We start from the raw sequence: 21,428 nt of genomic DNA on the forward strand, positions 1-21,428 counted from the left end.
TGGCTGTCCAGCCTCAGGGAAAATCTCTTGGTCCTCCTACATCGTCGTTTGACCCCAGACAAGACCCAAACCTGACTCTGCTTAACTCTTGAAATCAGTCGTGGGCAAAACACACTCTGTATGCATGTTAGCATGGTGATTCCCATCACGATCAGCAAACAAGCCTCAACAGCATTAAAAGGCCATTCAAAACTTCAAAACTCTCAAATGTAAATGGTCTGGGGGGACGACTGGGAGGGTAAAAGGATGTCTCCTTCACAGGTTGAGCACCTGAGAAGGAGAAAAAAGATGTGTAATTGCTAAGCACCTCCATCATATACCTCCCAAAGTATAAAGGTGGTGACCACACTGGGAACATAAGCCAGATCAGTTTCATGATCAATGATTCTATTGTATTACAAGTCATTACCATAAAGTACAATGGGACTAAAACCTTAGCCCAAGCCCCACACTAGAAAAACACTAATACAGCAAATACCGGATGGACGTAAGATACGATATACTGAAACTGTGAGATCAAGAGGAACAACCTTGAGAGCCAATAAATCAGCATTGTGACGAGTGACTATTAATCCAGTCAGATCTGTTGTTATCTCAACCCCTCGTGCCCCACGTTGGGCGCCAAAAAGAACTGTCTTGGTTTAAACCCTAGTCAGGTAACTTGTTCACTCACTCCCAGTGAGTGGTGCCGAGCTGACAACAATCGAGGTCCGTGCCCCCCCCCACCGGGGCTCTCCCCTTCCCCGCTCCCGGAGGAACGGGGAGGAGGATTGAAAGAGTGCAACTCCTATGGGTTGAGACAAGAACAGTCCAGCAACCAATGTACACAAATCACCACCGCAACTATCAACTACAACAATGATAAGGAAAAATAACAAGGGAAGAGAATACGATACCACCAGCCAAGAAAACCAGTTCCACCCGGAAGCCCGTGTCCTCCCGGGTAACTCCCAGTTACCCCCCACCCCGGCCATGACGTGCTGTGGTATGGAATACTTCCCTGGCTAGCCCAGGTCAGGCGCCCCATCTCGGCTTCCTCCCGGCTTCCCCTCCTCCCTGGCAGAGCATGAGCCTCACAAAGTCCTTGGTCAGGGTAAACATCACTTAACAACAACTGAAAACATCGGTTTCACCAACACTGTTCCCAGGCTGGAAGTCAAAACACAGCACTGCACCAGCTACCACAAAGTTAAAAAACGTGACTGCTACTGCTGAACCCAGGACAATAGGTCATCTATGATCTATGGACTCTAGCTTTTTTTCAACTTAAAATGTATAATAAACAAATAATTCCTATATAAATATGGTATAAGTTGAAAAGTAGTAATGGTGTGATGGATATATAGTGAGAAGTGGTCATTGATTATATTAATATTTACAGCAAGCCAATGTGACTTCTAGTCTACTGTAAAGCCTCATCAAAAGATCTCAGAATGTTATGGTTTCTCTCATTGCTCAGATTAAATGAACTTCCATTTTATTTCGTGCTGAATTTTTATCTCCTAGGAGTTAATTTAAAAAACTGTCTTGCTTTCCTGTTTCCATTAGATACACACATACTTAACTTCTGCAATAGTAGGGATTCCACCAATACAGTGAGACTGGGAACAGAAGTGAAGAACTTTGACAGCTAGACCTGATTTTGGCTTTTTCCCTGGTGTCAAGTAATTCCAGAAAGTTCTGGTTTGCATATGCACTGGAAGAACAGGGCCTACAGCTAACATTTCTGGGGGTGAATATCAAGTGTATGTGAGACCACAGAGTGGACTGATACTTTGCTATTGTGCCAGTGTGACCTGAAGTACACATGCCACACTGAATTCTACTAACGGGGATCAAGTAGGTAGCAGCTCCCTGCCAGAAGTGATGTAGATCTGCAGTAGACTTGAATCTCCCTTATTCAGTCTAAAAAGAATTTTTTAAAAAGGAAAAGCCCAGTTGGGCTAAAGTCCTTTAATGGAATTAGAAAGACATAGTATCAAATATAACAACTTCATTCAATTATAGAAATTAGGACAAGACTTTGAGAACAGCAATGATGACTACAATACTTATATCTTAATTATTATAAATAATAATAATAATTCTAGGTAGTTTTGAAATATTTTCATAGAACTTCATGATCTTTTCCCCTTCAAATTGCCAGTTTCAAGGCTTACTGCATTATGAAGTCAATGACAATGGTAAAATTCAGCAACTTACTACCTCTATAAGCACTATCCAGCATCTGTTTACCTTAAACACACACGTACAATTAATAGGGCTGAAAGATTGTGCTGATTTTGATATGTTCTAAAGTGCTTCTTAGAAAGCAAATAAAAGAGGTCCATCATCAAAGCCAGAAGAAAGACAGTGCAATGTTTTACAGGAACACAGCTCATATCTGATTGATCTTGTTCAGGAATGATGCGACAGCAAAAAAAATGGGATTATTTGGAACTACACCTATTGATACCTATTGCTATATTCAAACTGAAAAGGATGGAAGTGTTTTTTCTTAACTCTCACTGGAAATTTTGCTACCATGTGACTGCAGTCAACTATGCTGAGATACAATTTCATGCCCCTAAGATAAACTTAATTTCTTATAAGAAAAAACAGTAAAAAAGAGAAACCAGCTGGCAAAATATCTGACCTATCTGGCAAGCAAGCTAACTAAACTCCAATCAAGTCTTTCGAGTGAATGAATGCCAAGACCCACATTAGCTCTGCTCACCCTTGTAAAATTTCTGGTAGCTGGAATTATAGGGCCATGCAATTTCTCTCTTAGTGTGCTGATAATGCTCAAATGTGCTAAGAACTTTTAAAAAATTCTCTGAAAAAGATATTTTCCCTGGATTTGTCACTGTTGCTTACCATGCACTCAAAGTAATCCTTTGGCATTCAGAGAAAGAGTAATATTTCATACTTAAACTACTAGACAGCTCACATCATGAAGACTTGCAAAGTAATTCTTTGTTCTGTCATTTAAATAGATAATTTTGTAATGCTTTCTGAAGTAATAAATAGTAAATGGAAAAGAAAAAAGTCTTTCTTACTAAGGTCAGGCTATAGCACAGAATTATTCATTTTAACAGAAAAGGTTAGGAAACACGCATTTGTTCATTTTCCCAAGAATAATTTGAAAATGCCCACAAACTGAAGAAGTTACAAAAATGAAGGGAAAACGCAAAACCAAAACAACCTGATTATGCAGTATTATTCAGATTGTTTCAAAAGTCCTTGGACAGTCATTTGAAAATGGAGCAGGACATACCATAAAGAAACTGAAACATGGAAAGGTGAGAATTTTTTTCTACCAATCTGTAAACCCAGTCCTTGGAGAGAGTGGAGTTAGTTCCTACTTTGTAAATTAATCCTGAAGCTGGTGTAGTAGCAAGTTTTGTTTTGTTCACAATTTGGGTATGACCAGCAGCTAAACACCCACCCTGTTTCTTGCTCACTCCCCTTTCCCACAGGATGGGGGAAAAAGTAGAAGGAAAAAGGAAAAAAAGAAGACTCATGGATCGTGAAGACAGTTTAAAAGGGAAAGCAAAAGCTCCTTGTGCAATTAAACCAAAAAGAACTTGGTCACTACTTCCAGCCATTTCCTGGAAAGCAGTACCTTAGCACACGTAACATTTGCTTGGAAAGACAAAAACTGTAACCACCCTCTTCCTCCTTTCCCTGAGATTTACTGCTGAGCACAACATCATATGGTATGGAGGATCAGTTGGTCAGTTCAGGTCAGCCATCCTGGCTGTGTTCCAACTGGCGAGGTACACAGTGACTGGACAAAAAGGAGTATCATACTCTTTTAAAAAAAGGTGGCAGTGGAGTGGCTGCATCGGTGACAAGGGGAAAGAAAATGATGTCACCTCCCTGGAATTCTCTAATGCATTTGATACGGTCTGCCACAACATTCTTACCTCAAAATTGGTTACAGATTTGATGTTGGATAAGAAATTAGCTGAATGGCTGCATCCAAAGACTTACAGTGCAATGTCCAAATATAAAGCAATTACAAGTAGAGTCCCTCAAATGGTCCATTCTGGGACCAATACTATTTAATATCTTTATTAATGACATAGTGCAACACTCAGCAGCTTTGCAGATGACACCAAGCTGTGTGCTGCAGCCTATACACTTGAGAGAAAGGATGTCCTCTAGAAGAACCTGGGCAGGCTGAAACAGTGGGCCTGCAGGAAGCTCTGAAGTTCAACAGACTAAGTGCAAGGTCCTACACATGGGTTGGGAAAATAAGTCCCTAGTGTCAGTGCAGTCTTGGGGGTGAAGAGATTGAGAGAAACACTGTGGAGGACATGGCAGCACTGGTGGGTCCAAACTGGACATGAGCTGGCAGTGTGTGCTTGCAGCCAGAAAGCTAGTTGTATTCTGGGCTGCGGAAACGGAATCGTGACCAGCAGGTGGAGGGAGGGGATTCTCCCCCTCTACTCTGCTTTCCTGAGATCCTAGCTGGATCACTGCATCCAGCTTTGGGGCTCCCAACATGAGAAGGAGTTGGGCCTGTTGGAGCAAGTCCAGAGGAGGGCCATGAAGATGATCAGATAGCTGGAGCATTTCTCCTATGTAGACAGTTTGAGATAGTTGAGCTTGTTGGGCCTGGAGAAGAGAAGGCTCTGGCAACAGCTTACTGTGGCTTTTTAATATATAAGAGGGCTTATAACAAAGAGAGAGAATGACTTTTTACCTGTAGTGTCAGAAAAAGGGCAAACACTTTTAAAGAGTATAGTTACACTTTTAAAGAGTATAGTTAGATTATGTGTAAGGAAGAAACATTTTACAATGAGGGTGGTGAGACACTGGAACAGGTCACTTGGAGAAGCTGTGAATGACCCATCTCTGGAAGGGTTCAAGGTCAGGCTGGATGGGATTTTGAGCAACCTGGTCTAATGAAAGATGTCTCTGCCCATTGCAGGGCAGAGACAACCCCTTTGACAATCCCTTCCAAGCCAAACCATTCTGATTCTATGATTTTATTAACTTCTTGCCTACCCCTGTTGATTTGTTGAGGTATCAAAGCAAGAAACTGAGAAGTCCTTGGTGAAGCATTGCTCAGCAACAGACAAAACATTTGTGTATTATCAACCCTGCTTTAGCTACAAATGTAAACCACAGCACAATAGGGCCCACCATGAACGAAATCAACTCCATCCCAGCCAGACCCAGAACACGCACGTAACTGTACATCTGGATCAACAGGCATCAAAGACCTTAAAACAACCAGTAGAGAGGTCTAAAAGACTGACTGTCGTGGTTTAAACCCAGTCAGGTAACTCGTTCACTCACTTCCCCCCCCTTTCTTGCCCTCCCCCTACTCCCGGAGGGACGGAGAGGAGAATTGAAAAGAATGCAACTCCCATGGGTTGAGATAAGAACAGTTTAGTAACTAAGGTATAACACAAATCACTACTGCTACCACCAATAATAATAATGATAAAGGAAATAACAAGGGAAGAGAGTACAACACCTCAGCACCAGCCGACTGATAACTTGCCCCCCCCAGCCTGACCAAGCTCTGACCGATACCTCCTCCAACCCTGCAGTCACCCAGCCCTTCCGGGTAACTCCCAGTTACCTCCTGGGCATGACGTGCTGTGGTATGGAATACCTCTTTGGTCAGTTTGGGTCAGGTGTCCTGTCTCTGCCTCCTCCCGGCTTCCCCTCCTCCCTGGCAGAGCATGAGGCTCACAAAGTCCTTGGCCAAACCAAAACATTCTTGTTATCAGCTCTGTTCCCGAGCTGAAAGTCAAAACACTGCACTGCACCAGCTACCAAGAAGGAGAAACATGACTGCTACTGCTGAACCCAGGACACTGACCTATGATTATTTCATATTCTTCTATTTAGAAGAAAGAACTCTAACTAATATATATATATTTGAACCGAGAAACATATTGATAGGTCCAGAATTCTGGTGGCAACCTATTTTATAAACCAAAATATATTAAAAAAAAAAACAACCCCAAACCCAAAACAAAACAAAAACTCAAACCCAACATACAGCAAAGAAACAATTTCTCTCTCCCATAAAAATGAATAAACTACTATGCTCTTTGTAAATTCAGTAAGGTTAGAATATCATCTCTGAAGTTCCAAACCAAGCAGTTTTCAATAGATTTCTACTAAAATTAGGGAATACACAAGATACTATTACAGTAAGTTGCCTAGAGGAATGGGAGTGGGTAACTTGTTTGGTTTATATTTTTTTCTTTTCAGCAATTGAGAATAGATTTTTTATGTCTGCATAAAATATAAATGAGCTGTAACATTCTTATAAATAAAAATATTCTCAAAGGCCTCTCAACAAATTGCCTACAAAATGCAGTTCTTAGAAACCAGTAGATTAGTAATACAAACCTAGCTCCTATGGGCTTTCCTGTAGGTGGCTAATTCAAAACTTTTGTCCCTCCTGTCATGGACAAGTCAAACACTTCATTTGAAAGAGAGAAACAACAGTTTGCTTTATTGAGAAAACAAAATTTAACACTAAATGTAACAGTGGTTTAATATGATTTAACAGCAAAGTTCACTTGATAATGTACTTCAAGCAGGACAGGGTTAGACCCTCCTGTTGAATCATGAGGTTCAGAGAGTACTCCCTTGATTTCTAAAGTACTTCTCAGAGGGGAGTCTACGTGCCGCTAGATCCACTCCTAGTCCCAGATTTGGTCAATGGTTTATGTCTAAAGGTATACATAGATATATATGCACAATCAATCCTTTATATCACTCTGTTGAGATTTCAAGGTTTAACATGTTAGTCACTGTCACAGAGGCCCACAAAATTGAATTAGAAAGGTTACAAGCCCCAAAGGAAACTTATCCAAACTAAAAATCATTTAATATTTCAACATTAGTAAATTACAGGTTCTACATTCCAAGGGGAATCAAAAGCTGCATGACTGAATTAAGCTGAAGCTTCACAGGGAATTAACCCCAAACTCATTTCACCCACCAGTTAAGACGAGTACTTTCAGCCTCAAGGAGTTATCTCAGGTGGTGCCTGGACCCAAGGAGAGAGTCCTCGACTGCTGACACGCTGCTTCAAGGAGGACTGGGTCAACTTGCCCTCTTGTGTGACCTCATTTATACTCTAGTTAAATCTGACCTGTAGTAAAAAAATAGGGTCTGAGCGCTTTTGGCTTTTGACCAAAGTGTGGGTCTAGCCAGACAGTTGTGCAACCCTTTTGTAACCGAAATCAGTAGATTTTGTGGTTACCCAAACCAGACTGAAGTCAGCAGATACGTGTTAGCATTAGCAAATGTATTTTCATATTAGCACTTATTGCAGCTCAACAGTCCTGCCATCAGAGTTGGTGCAAATGCCACACCACTAAGAAAAAAAAAAAAAAAAGAAGAAAAAAAAAGAAGAAAAAAAAGAAAAAAGCCTAATATATTTCTACTGTGGCTGGAAAAACAGCTCTGCCAAGTCTAGAAACAACCTGACAGAAAAACACTTGGCTTGAACAGGAGCATTATGTAATCAACCTTATGTTAATGCATTAGGTTAGTGCAATTGAGAAATATAATAACTGCTTTACAAGCTTTGCCTAAAAGTGGCACTTATTGGGCAGAGCATGTTACCAAAAAATTAGAACATATTTATGGTAGCAATATTTTTTTTCATCAGAAGGAAAGAAGAAAGAGAGAAGACAGCTAAGGAGATACTGTTTGAAAGTCCCCTGCAGCAGCCCTGAAGCAGTTAGATAATGAGGAAGAGAAGGAGAAAAACATTTACTGGCTATATGAATAACAATTATGCACTCCTCTCCCCTCTAATCTCTCTAAAAAGATCGGGGGAAAGGCAGTAAGAAATAGGTGATTAAGTGGGAGTATCATTTTACACACAGTTGTACCTAAATATGTCAAGTACCATGGACCAAAGAAGCCAATTATAATTAATTCACTGTAAGGCATATTATTTCAAAAGACCCTCAACATTAGTCAAGTTCTATTCTGTGTTGTTCTGAAATTATGTCAGCAAATGTGTACTTACACCAAAAGTTGAATGATTCTTTAAAATCTCTGTATACAGTTAATTCTAGAGAGATCTGTAAATACAATATATTGTTAATTTACATCAGCATACTTCTTTTTCAGTGAAACAGGCAGGAAGAAATTGTGCATTAGGAAATTCATCCAGTAAAAGGAAGTTTTATCTGGCAATTAAAACTCCTTATTTTTTCATGTTTAACAAACATATTGGTCCTGTTGTTCTACCACCAAAATTAAGTCCACATTGGTACAATGTTTCCTAAAAAGGGACACCTTGCAAGATACCTTTTTTCAGAACCATTATAGTACAAATAGAACAGGGTTGGTAGATCATGTATCTGTAAAGAAAAGTGAAAAACAGTGATTCTCATCCATGTCATCAGCAGCATTTTGCTCAGAGACCACTACGAACAATGCCTGATGCAAAACAAAAATAACATCCACGAGTTCATCAATTTCTGTACATGTAAATTTTAGAAAAAAGAAAAATTACACACTCTCAGTTCATTCAGAAGATGCTTTTCTACAGATTTTAAAAGCCACCTAGTTTGTCATAATTTTCTTACTAATGCAGAGATTAAAAAAATATTGCTTCCGTTGGCAAAAATAATTAGACCTTCGTATTCTCTCTGAAGTTTTAGGCAAGATTTCCCTGACAAAATTAAGTCCAGTAGAGTAACTGGTGCATTTGAAATGGAAAACATCAGATTCAAATAACTATTTCGCCCTTCTCTATGCAGCATGTGAGCAAGCTGGTTCTGTAATCACGCAATATGGTTGCTTGCCACCCACTGACTGATACCCAGCCCAACCTGAGCAGCGATTGCTCCCTTGCAGGTAACTCCCTCCAGTTTCTAAACTGAGCCTGACACGCTGTAATATGAAATATCCCTTTGGCTAGTTTGCATCAGCTGTCCTGGCTATGCTCCCTCCTGTGCTCCCTCCCTTCTTGTGTCCCTCCTCACCGGCAGAGCATAAGAGACTGAAAAGTCCTTGATCACGGTGATACTGAGAACAACTAAAACATTAGCATGTTATCAGCATTATTCTCAGACTAAAGTCAAAACACAGCACTGCACCACCTACTGGGAAGGAAATTAACTCTATCCCAGCCAAAACCAGGATGAACACTTAACACAGGACTGATGAATCAAAATGTTTTGCACATGCCTAGCCTTTTTCTGAGGGCAAGAAAGAAGCATTTAAGTAATTCTATTTTTGCAGGCAACTATGTAGAACTGTTCTATACCTTGGGCATAGAAAATGAAGTCTACAGAAAGACTTGGATATCACTCTGTCCCATGCAGAAAGAAACATTGGTTAAACATTTGTTAAAAAATAGCCAATAGGACTACTGCTAGGTTGACGTAATCACCAAAGAGCATTCCTGCCTGCCCAAAGGACAGAGAAGGTAGAATCGGTTTCTTTTTCAGCCTAGACTTCAGCATACTGAGTGCTACTGCCTGTGAGGCTTGCCAAGGGAGGGCAGGACACAAGCCCATCTAATAGCTTCAGTGTACTACAGCATCAGACCATCCCGGGCACATGACTGCTGCCTCAAGATCCTCCTCACCCCAAGCACCTTCATCATAGAATCACAGAATGGTTTACCCTGGAAGGGACCTGAAAGTTCATCTACTTCTAGTTCTGAGTGAGACAGAAATAAACATACTCATAAATATGTTTATCACAGAGTTAAATACCATCATATGTATCAGATACAGTGTTCACAATGTTATACTATAACACAATGTTATATTCACAATGTTTATAATAGCAATTGCTACAAAATCTCAAAATATTGTTAATTTCTATAAGTTAATTAAGATCTGCTTATGAATAATTTAGCCAAAATGGAAACAAACCTTAATAAGTATTTAATATTTATCTGCACCTATTCACCCCAAAAGTAAAACATGACCTACATGTCTGCATTTGCTGTTCAAACTGAAAAGGTAAAACTAAGAAAGCTTCACTTATTCTTAGGCTAAAACACAAATGGGCAGATGTTAGAAGCAAATGGGTAAATCATTGTATACACAGTGCTAATGAAGCATTGAGTCAAGCCAGCATGAAAGAAAAGCAGAAATTGAAATCAGGGAAGAGATCCTAATTCTGAAGTTATAAGCATGTTTAAGTATGAACTTCAGTAATATTTTATTATGTGCCTAGGTGCCTTACTAAGCAACATAAATTTGGCCTACAAGAGTAATAAACCAAATTCAGGGAGACAAATACCCCTGCCCTTATTCGGATAAGAAATAAATTTAACTTGAGAATTACTGAAAGAAATCAGGTGGAATTCATAACTGAAAGTTGATTTTGAACTCCCATAGTGTAACCCATTTATTATATGACAGTGTAACTGCAGCGCTGGACTCCAGAAAATACTGGAACATAAACTAACACTTATATTGTCAAAGAAAGTGCAGACTGTGTCTACAGAATCTGGAAATGTGGGAGGTTGTTTTTGTTGTTTTTTTTTTTGTTTGTTTTTCGCCAAGAATAACTGTAAAGATAGAAGAGCCTCTGATTTTCTTTGACATATGTCAGTAGCATAAAAATGCTCAAATAAAACAGACAATCATCATTCATGAAATGTCAGTCTGCTGCAGGCATATCCTGTGAAAGGACTTACGAGTTAGAATCATAGAATCATAGACTAGTTAGAGTTGAAAAGGACCTTAAGATCATCTGGTTCCAACCCTTCTGCCATGGGCAGGGACACCTCACACTAAACCATCTCACCCAAGGCTCTGTCCAGCCTGACCTTGAACACCGCTAAGGATGCAGCATTCACAGCTTCCCTGAGCAACCCATTCCAGTGCCTCACCACCCTAACAGGAAAGAATTTCCCTGTATCCAATCTAAACGGTTTAAGTTGTAACCCGTTACCCCTTGTCTTATCACTACAGTCCCTAAGTAAGAGTCCATCCCCAGCATCCTTATAGGCCCCCTTCAGATACTGGAAGGCTGCTATGAGGTCTCCACACAGCCTTCTCTTCTCCAGGCTGAGCAGCCCCAACTTTCTCAGCCTGTCTTCATATAGGAGGTGCTCCAGTCCCCTGATCATCCTCGTGGCCCTTCTCTGGACTTGTTCCAACAGTTCCATGTCCTTTTTATGTTGAGGACACCAGAACTGCACACAATACTCCAGGTGAGGTCTCACAAGAGCAGAGTAGAGGGGTAGGATCACCTCCCTCGACCAGCTGGTCACGCCCCTTTTCACAGTATCACAGTATCACAGTATGTTAGAGATTGGAAGGGACCTCGAAAGATCATCTAGTCCAATCCCCCTGCCAGAGCAGGAACACCTAGATAATGTTACACAGGAATGCGTCCAGGCGGGTTTTGAATGTCTCCAGGGAAGGAGACTCCACAACCTCCCTGGGCAGCCTGTTCCAGTGTTCCGTCACCCTCACTGAGAAGAAGTTTCTTCTCAAGTTTAAGTGGAACCTCTTGTGTTCCAGTTTGTACCCATTACCCCTTGTCCTATCATTGTTTGCCACTGAGTAGAGCCTGGCTCCATCCTCGTGACACTCCCCCTTTATATATTTATAGACACTGATAAGGTCACCCCTCAGTCTCCTCTTCTCCAAACTATAGAGACCCAGCTCCCTCAGTCTTTCCTCATAAGGGAGATGTTCCACTCCCTTAATCATCTTTGTTGCCCTGCGCTGGACTCTCTCCAGCAGCTCCCTGTCCTTCTTGAACTGAGGGGCCCAGAACTGGACACAATACTCCAGATGGGGTCTCACCAGGGCAGAGTAGAGGGGAAGGAGGACCTCTCTCGACCTACTAACCACCGCCCTTCTAATACACCCCAGGATGCCATTGGCCTTCTTAGCCACAAGGGCACAGTGTTGGCTCATGGTCATCCTGTTGTCCACTAGTACCCCCAGGTCCCTCTCCCCTACACTGCTCTCTAACAGGCCATTCCCCAACCTATACTGGAACCTGGGGTTGTTCCTGCCCAGATGCAGGACTCTACACTTTCCCTTGTTATATTTCATCAAGTTACTCCCTGCCCAACTCTCCAGCCTATCCAGGTCTCGCTGGATGGCAGCACAGCCTTCTGGCGTATCAGCCACTCCTCCCAGCTTAGTGTCATCAGCAAACTTGCTGATAGTACACTCAATTCCCTCATCTAAATCATTGATGAATATATTAAATAATACCGGTCCCAGTACTGACCCTTGACGCACTCCACTAGTTACAGGCCTCCAACTAGACTCAGCCCCATAGACTACAACTCTCTGGCTTCTCTCCTTCAGCCAGTTCGCAGTCCACCTCACTACCTGATCATCCAGTCCACACTTCCTCATTTTAGCCGCGAGGATGCTGTGGGAGACTGTGTCAAATGCTTTGCTGAGGTCAAGGTAGACCACATCCACCGCTCTGCCATCATCCATCCACCGTGTTATTTCCTCATAAAAGGCTAAGAGATTGGTCAAACATGATTTCCCCCTGGTGAAGCCATGTTGACTGCCCCTCATAACCTTCTTATCCTTGATATGCCTTAAGATGGTACCAAGGATAAGGTGTTCCATCACTTTCCCAGGGATGGAGGTGAGGCTGACCGGTCTGTAGTTACCCGGGTCCTCCTTCTTGCCCTTTTTGAAGACTGGAGTGACATTTGCTTTCCTCCAGTCCTCAGGCACCTCTCCCGTTTCCCAAGACTTGGTAAAGATGATGGAGAGTGGTCTAGCAATGACTTCCGCCAGTTCCCTCAGCACCCGCGGGTGCATCCCATCTGGACCCATGGATTTATGGATGTCCAGATTGCTCAACTGGTCTCTAACCCATTCCTCATCGACTAAGGCAAACCGCTCCGTCGACCTGACTTCATCTAAGGTCTCAGGGGTACAGGGCTCTTCAGGACTGCCTGCAGCAGAGTAGACAGAGACAAAGAAGGCATTCAGTAACTCTGCCATCTCTTTATCTTCTGTCACCAGGGCACCCATCCCGTTCATCAGTGGGCCTACATTGCCTCTGGTGTTAGTTTTGTCTGCCATGTATTTAAAAAAGCTCTTTTTGCTGTCCTTGACCCTTCTTGCCAGGTTTAATTCTAAGGATGCCTTAGTCCTCCTAGCTGCCTTCCTACATCCTCTAGCAGCAGCCTTATATTCCTCCCAAGTGGCCAGCCCCTCCTTCCATGACCTGTAAACTCTCCTCTTCCACTTGAGCATACCCAGCAATTCCCTGTTTAGCCACGCAGGTCTCTTGGCCATCTTCCTTGACTTCCTACGTGTCAGGATGCTCCGATCTTGAGCACGGAAAAAGCAGTCCTTGAATGTCAACCAACTATCTTGGGCCCCTTTACCTTCAAGCAGCCCTGCCCATGGGATTTCCCCTAGCAATTGCTTGAAAAGGCCAAAGTTTGCCCTGCTAAAGTCCAGGGTTGCAATTCTACTTGGTATTCTACTAGTCCTGCCACACAAGATCCTGAACTCCACCATCTCGTGGTCGCTGCAACCAAGGCAGCCCTCAACCCTTACTGCTTCGACCAGATCCTCCTTGTTAGTGAGGATGAGATCCAGCAGCGCTCCTCTCCTGGTCGGCTCATCCACCATTTGCAGGAGGAAGTTATCATCCATACACTGGAGGAACCTCCTGGACTGTGGCTGGGTTGCCGAGTGGTCCTTCCAGCAAACATCAGGGAAGTTAAAATCCCCCACGATGACCACGGCCTGTGACTGTGAGGCCGCTCTCAGCTGCCTGTAGAAGGCCTCGTCAACTTCCTCACCCTGATCCGGTGGTCTGTAACAGACACCTACAACAGTATCCCCCCTGCCAGCCTGCCCCTTAATTCTCACCCACAGACTCTCAACTCGCTCATCATCTGTCCCTGGACAGAACTCGGTGCACTGTAGTTCCTCCCGCACATAAAGAGCAACCCCACCACCCCGCCTGGCTGGCCTGTCTTTCCTGAAAAGGACATAGCCTTCCATGACTATATTCCAGTCATGTGAGCTGTCCCACCACGTCTCTGTAATTGCCACCAGATCATAGTCTCCTGACTTAACACAGGTTTCCAACTCCTCCTGCTTATTTCCCATGCTGCGCGCATTGGTGTACAGGCATTTCAGGGAGCGAGCTGAGCACACCGATTTCACCCTAGGATTGTAGGAGGCCTCCCAGTCTTCATTAATTCTGGAGCGCTGCCCCACTGGGGCAAGCCCAGCTACAAGCCCATCCCCCTTCGAATCTAGTTTAAAGCTCTCCAAATGAGCCCTGCTAATTCGTGCCCCAGCATCCTTTTGCCTCTGTGAGACAAACCTTTCTCACTTGTCATTGTCCAGACTGGTGCCCTATAAAACCAGCCGTTATCAAAGAATCCAAAGCCCTGCCTGTAGCACCAGTCTCGAAGCCAATTGTTCATGAACTGAATCTTCCCATTCCTTCCCACATCATCAGTGGAAGATGGAAGGAGTGAGGAGAAGATCACTTGAGCCCCAGACTCTTTCACCATCCGCCCCAAGGCCCTGTAGTCTTTCTTCATCCCCCTCAGACTGCGGGAAGCAGCTTCCTCCCCACCTGTCTGGAAGACCAGCAGCGGGTAATAGTCTGTCGGGTGCACCAGGTTGGGGAGCGCCCTGGTGATATCCCTGATCCGGGCTCCAGGCAGACTACACACTTCCCTATGATGAGGGTCAACTCTGCATATCGGGCCCTCTGTTCCTCTCAGAAGGGAATCCCCTACTACAATGACCCTTCTTTCTTTCTTAACAGAGGCAGTCTTGAGGTGCAAAGTCGACTCCCTTTTCCTATGTGGCCTTGTGGGCTGGCCTTGCCCCACATTCTCACCTACCTCTCCTTCAAGATCCAGGGCCTCGAACCTATTACGGAGGGACACCTGGGGAAGCAGGGCAGGAAGGGGGGAGGGTTTCCCACGACGTCGAACTGGAACTCGCTTCCAACCCTCGCCGTCTTTTTGGTCCCCTACCTCTGCGCAACAGCTACAGGGCAGGGGCTGCCTCGGGCCATTCCCCTCTGTGTGAGAAGGCAGGGGGTCCTTCCCCTTTTGGGGGGTATCTCCCTGGAACCGTTTCGACTGGCCCGCCAGGGAGTTACTCCACCAGTCGATCTCCCTTTCACACTCCCTGATGGTCCTCAGTGTCTCAACCTCCTCCTTAAGTCTTGCCACCAGGCTAAGCAGATCTTCTACCTGCTCACACCTCACGCAGGTGGAATGCTGTCCTCCCTCCCCCGGCAGCAGCAGGCTCTGGCACTCCCTGCACCCAGAGACCTGAACAGCCACGGTCTGGGACAGGGTCTCTGTCTGAGTTGCTGTAGTCACCTTACTGCAAGCTCTCTTTCTGGAGGCAACCATATTGGTGCGCAGTCTGGGACACCAGCAACACGACCTGCTTGTTCCTCCCTGTGCCCGGTGGGCAGCGACCGGTCGCGGCCCTCTCAAAGGCTTTTTCAAGGCAAGCAGCAGAGGAGTGGTCGCCGTCACCGTGGGAACGCCCCCCGCCACGTCAGCCTCTCTCTCGCAAGGGCTGCTGGGGCTTTGGGGATCGGGAGATGTCGGGAATCGCGATGTCTCTGCGCTATCCCCTCTGATTTTCCTAATCTCCGTTGACCCTCGCGTCGCTGAAGCGTGCCGGCTGTGGCTCTAGCTAGGCTAGCTCCGATCAGCTGACTGAATGATGCAGCCCAGGACATGGTTGGCTTTCTGGGCTGCGAGCGCACACTGCAGCCAGCTCATGTTCATTCTCTCATCAACCAACACCCCCAAGTCCTTCTCCGCAGGGCTGCTCTGAATCTCTTCTCTGCCCAACCTGTAGTTGTGCCTGAGATTGCTCCGACCCAGGTGTAGGACCTTGCACTTGGCATGGTTAAACTTCATGAGGTTGGCATCAGCCCACCTCACAAGCGTGTCAAGGTCCCTCTGGATGGTATTCCTTCCCTCCGGCGTATCAACTGAAGCACACAGCTTGGTGTCATTGGTAAACTTGCTGAGTGTGCACTCAATCCCACTGTCCATGTCACCAACAAAGATGTTGAACAAGACCGGTCCCAACACCAATCCCTGAGGGACACCACTCGTTACTGGTCTCCAGCTGAGCATTGAGCCATTGACCACAACTCTTTGCATGTGGCCATCCAGCCAGTTCTTTATCCACCAAGTGGTTCACCTATCAAATTGATGTCTCTCCAATGTAGAGACAAGTATGCTGTGTGGGACAGTGTTGAATGCTTTGAACAAGTCCATGTAGATGACATCAATTGCTCTGCTGCTGTCCATCAGTTCTGTAGCCCCATCATAGAAGGCCACCAAATTGGTCAGGCAGGATTTCCCCTTAGTGAAGCCATGCTGGCTGTCACCAAGCACCTTGTTGTTTTTCATGTGCCTTAGCAAGCCTTCCAGGAGAATCTGCTCCAAGATTTTGCCAGGCACAGAGGTGAGACTGACTGATCTGTAATTCCCCGGGTCATCCATTTTCCCCTTCTTGAAAATGGGGGTTATATTTCCCTTTTTCCAGTCGTTGGGAACTTCACCTGACTGCCATGATTTTCCAAATATGATGGATAGTGGCTTAGAAACTTCATTCGCCAGCTCCTTCAGGACCCACAGATGGATTTCATCAGGTCCCATGGACTTGCGCACGTTCAGGTTTTAAGATGGTCTCAAATGTGATCCTCTCCTACAGTGGGCCTAAGGTCTTCATTCTCACAGTCCCTGCATCTTCATTCCAGGACTTGGGTGGTGTGGTCAGAGCCTTTGTCAGTGAAGACTGAGGCAAAGAAGTCATCAAAAACCTCAGCCTTCTCCAAATCCTGTGTAGCCAGTTCTCCCGATAGCTTCCGGAGAGGGCCCACGCTGCCCCTAGCCTGTCTTTTATTTGCAATGTACCTATAGAATCCCTTCCTGTTATCCTTAACATCCCTAGCCAAGTTTAATTCCAACTAAGTCTTATCTTTCCTAACCTGGTCCCTAGCTTCCTGGACAATATCCCTGTATTCTTCCCAGGACACCTGTCCTTGCTTCCATCTTTTATAAGGTTCTTTTTTCCCTTCAGAGTTTCCTCAGCAGCTCCTTATCCATGCAAGGAGGTCTCCCGGCCCTCCTGCAACACTTCCTTCTAGTCAGGACACAACACTCCTGAGCTTGTAGCAGGTGATCCTTGAATATCAACCAACAGTCTTGGGGCCCCTTGCCCTTTAGGGCTATATCCTATCGAAACTTACTAAGCAGGTTCCTGAAGAGGCTAAAGTCTGCTCTCTTGAAGTCCAGGGCAGTGAGCTTGCTGCACACTATTCTCACTCTCCTGAGGATCTCAAACTTGATCATCGCATGGTCTCTACAGCCAAGGCTGCCCTGGAGCGTCGCATTTCCAACGAGTCCTTCCCTGTTGGTGAGCACAAGGTCAAGCATGGAACCTCTCCTTGTCGGCTCCTCTATTACTTGCAGAAGGAAGTTGTCTTCCACACAATCAAGGAACCTCCTGGATTGCTTTTGCCGGGCAGTACCATCCCTCCAACAGATATCAGCGTGATTGAAGCCTCCCAATAAGGACAAGGGCCCGCAAGTGTGAGGCCGTTCCTCTCTGTCTATAGAGTGCTTCATCCACAGAGTCCTCTTGATAAGTTGGTCTGTAACAGATCACCACAGTAATGTCCTCCATAGCTGTTCTCCCTTTAACGCTGACCCACAAACACTCTGTTGACTGATCATCTATCCCTGGAGAGAGTTTCATACACTCCAGCCTATCCCTAACATAAATAGCAACTCCCCCTCCCGAACAGCCAAGCCTGTCTTTTCTAAAGAGCCTGTAAGCTTCCAATCCAACAGTTCAGTCATGGGAGCCATCCCACCATACTTCTATTATATCATAGAATCATAGAATAGTTGGGGTTGGAAAGGACCTTAAGATCATCTAGTTCCAACCCCCCTGCCATGGGCAGGGACATCTCACACTAAACCATGTCACCCAAGGCTTGTCCAACCTGGCCTTTGAATACCGCTAAGGATGACGCATACCCCTGTAGACATGCATACATCTCTAATTCCTCTAGGAGTTAGAAGTAAGTATTTAATTATGGCAAACTTCAACTTAAAATATTTTCAAATTACTTGAATACCAAAAAAAATGTGTTTAAATTCTCTCAAAAGTGTATCTTGAAAAATGTCTTGGACACCAAGAAGCAGTCAAACAATAGAAAAGGATAACAGTTACATAGTAATAAAGTTAAATATCTTAAGAAATTAGCTTATGAATAAGGCTGGAAAAAATTGTGTAACTGATTATCACATAGAAAAAACCCCAAAAACATAGTTACAAAGAATATAACGTCTAGAATTGTCTAAAAAACAAACTAATCCTCCAATTTCAGTATATACTCAGTGAGGCATTAACTGGTTGAACTTCACCTACTGTATTAAAGCAACTATGAAGTCCACAGCAATCTACAAAAGTCTGCAAAATCTGGATTCCTTTTAGCAAAAAATGCTGCCAGTGACACTTCTTACCGCTATGGTGGTGTTTAGATTGCACATGTTTCATGTACTCACAGACTTACAGCTACTTTCAAAATTTGAAACTACTTAAAACTACGTATTTAAGTAGTAAAACTCATTAACTACTTAAAACTCATTCAGGTTGTTGGTGATCACTACTTCCTTTTTCAAGGAAACACGCGAAACTAAGAAACAGACAATTTTTTATCCCATCAAAAATTGAAGAGAATAAAAAATGGTAGATATGTTCTTTCAGCCATGAACCTAGAATGTGCATTGCATGTGTGTCAGGACTGTTTCTGTCTCGTGGAATGTGTGATATGCTCTACTGCATACAGAGTAAAGACCTACAAGTTAATCAATGTGAAAAATTTAGATTAACTTTTAATTTGTTGACTTAGTCCTTCAAATCTCAATAATAGTAGCATGCTAAATTAAGGAAAATGTTGTGGTTGATTCATCTTTTGTCTAAGCTGCGTTGTTTCCTTTGGTCATCACAATGAGAACAGATTTTTGGTGCTACTGAAAATTAATTTATCAAACTGATAAGTATAATTGTATAACTTCCTACAGTCACTTCCCACTATATAGAAATCTAAACATATTAAGATATTTCGACAAGTTATTTTAATGCAAAAATGACATATGAGGAAAGTTTGAGGGAACTGACTTTGTTTATCTCAAGATAAGACTAAGGGAGATCTTATGGTTTCTTCAGCTATCAAATGGAAAGGTACAGAGAAGATGAAGCTAAATTCCTCTTTGAAGTGCTTAGTAGTGTTCCAGGAGGCAGTGATCACAAGCTGAAACACAGGAAATTCATATTAGAGAGAGACATATGAAGTTCACAATAAGACAGATCAAATATTCTAACAGGTTGCTTGGAGAAGCTGCTTGGAAACTTTGTCCTTGGAGATACTTCAGACTTTATGGGAAAGGCCCTGAGCTACCTGACCTAAATTGCCTTTGCTTTTTGTGGCATTTTGGGCCAGACAACCACCAAAGGACCTTCCTACTTGACTTCTCGTAGACTGCACCTTGTCTATGACACAAACTGGCTTTAAGTTCTAATAATGTAACTAAATAGCTGGTGAAGAACATTTGTGCATCAGTTTAAAAAGGTTAAGTATATGCAAGGACACACTCAGTCAGTTTTCTAAAAATAACTGGTCTGCAGAATTTTAGAAATTTGGTACATTTTCTCTATATTTACTGAATGACAACTAGCAGTGAAACAGTTACCCTCAGCTGAAGTATGCTTAAGGTGTCCTCCTAGATTAAATAACTATACAGTTGCCACAAAACATCTTTAGAGAAGGACACATTCTGTCAGTGGTGTTCTATAATTTATTATCATAGATAAAACAGTCATTAGCTCCATGGGAATGATCCAAAATTCATGGAAACTCAAGACACTTTCAGACTTTATTAATGACAGTTAATCTGTTAGGTTTTAAAACTATAGTATATTCAAATCTTGAATACTTTGAGTTTGATGGTCTACGTGATTCAATGCAGAACTCAATCTACTCTTTTTCTGGAAATGCAGCCAATGAATGTCATAAAAATTTCACTGCTAAATTGGCTATTGATATTTTTCCCAAAAAAGCATAGTTAACTGTAATTGACTGATATGTTGTAAATCAATGCACAGGCAGATATTGCTAAATAAAGAAAAAAATTATGATAATTTGAAGACTGTTAATTAATTGGGAAAAAAAGGTAAAGGCCCCTGATAAAAACTACATTTGTTCATCATGCCTATTTTCTCTTCAATGTGTTTCTTATTCAAGAAGATCAATTAGTTTACCAGTCCTTGAACTGATTTTGTACCCTGAACAATCCTGTACATTTTCAGGTGAACTGATTTAACTGGCATCCTAGCCTGAGAATCTTGATCGCTGCAAGGTTATGACTACAGACCAAGACTGACTAAGGATCTTTTATTTCTGAAACACTCTTGATCCAGAAATCAGGCATCAACCCTTGTCTATAAAGGATTAAAAAAAAAAAAAAAATATTATCAATATTCGCACATTCAGATCAGGGCTAGATATGCAAGCACTTAAAAATTCTGTTTGAACAGAGATAATAACTAAAATTCTTTCCTCTGGATGTTTATCTCCAGTGGAATATATAGAAAATGAAAAATAAATGTACTATTTAACAGTGGAGACACCACATTTTGAGACATAATGTTCTAAAGTATGGAGTCATTTTATCTAAAGCTTGTAAGTAAAGAAGATATTCAACGAAGCCCTTGAGATCATCAAGCAAGTCTTTGAGTTTTTACTATACTTTGCTCTTTTGCAATCCAAGCTTTTCCTGATGATACTGTCTTCTGTTAATAACCCTTTAGTGTCTGCAGATGGTATGTTATTTGTAGTCCTTCTGTTCATTCCTCACGTTGTTTCCATAAATACCCCATTAAATTAAACCAGTTATACAATGAACTATCAAATAACCTTTTCTACGCTATTCACAAACGCTCTTACAGAACAGATCTGTTTTTGCCACATCCAGTACCTCTCTTAAAGCTACTAGGAGGAGTCTAAGCTTATACTACTGCCATTAAAGGACAGTGGGGTGTTAAAAAAAGAATATGAGGGGAACAAGGTAAAAGCAAGAACAAAAGAAAATGCTTTGTGGCAGACAGCACGCAGTTTTGGTATTATGTGGCTAGCCTGGAGGACCTATCTCAATGAAGTGATTTTAGTGCAATTACCTGCAACGTCTTCTAGGTCAGGTATTCCAGACACAAAAAGTAGGACAGGCTTTCTAGATCTCAAATTGTCAGGTAGGTCAGCTGATTCTCTGAGTGACTTCTTCTGCAGGGGAGAAAACCCGAAGAAAATAAAATCCCACAATTTAGTACAACTTAGCATGAATTGGCTCTAGTGAGGACAGTTCAAAGACAGTTTTGCATTATTATTTCAAAGCACGTGTGAAATTCCATTCCAGA

This window comes from Pezoporus flaviventris, unplaced genomic scaffold (genome assembly GCF_033815535.1).
Source record: "Pezoporus flaviventris isolate CSIRO_AGI_PZ_B2104156 unplaced genomic scaffold, CSIRO_AGI_Pfla_v1 ptg000013l, whole genome shotgun sequence".
In the NCBI taxonomy this organism is placed as follows: Eukaryota; Metazoa; Chordata; class Aves; order Psittaciformes; family Psittacidae; genus Pezoporus; species Pezoporus flaviventris.